This window comes from Penaeus monodon, chromosome 28, assembly GCF_015228065.2.
Source record: "Penaeus monodon isolate SGIC_2016 chromosome 28, NSTDA_Pmon_1, whole genome shotgun sequence".
Classification (NCBI taxonomy): domain Eukaryota; kingdom Metazoa; phylum Arthropoda; class Malacostraca; order Decapoda; family Penaeidae; genus Penaeus; species Penaeus monodon.
Window position 1 is genome coordinate 28,999,929 of NC_051413.1, and position 280 is coordinate 29,000,208.

Sequence of the window (280 nt, forward strand, 5' to 3'; positions counted from 1 at the left end):
TAACAATTAGGAGTAAAAAGATACAGTGAGTATTTTAGCAAATTTAAGTTCCATTAAAAATTAACAACAACATTCACACAAAAATTACCGCATTATCAAAAATTCATGTAAACAGAATGACGAGGTATTATAGCGGATCCAAACTTAAATTGAAATCAACAAATCATATCGTTCATTTCGAGAATATTCTGGTTAAGAGTGTGACATGTCATACTCTCTCGCTGTCTGTGTACTGGCATTCCGGATGGTCCTTTATAGACTGTGTGTTTGATGTAGCTAA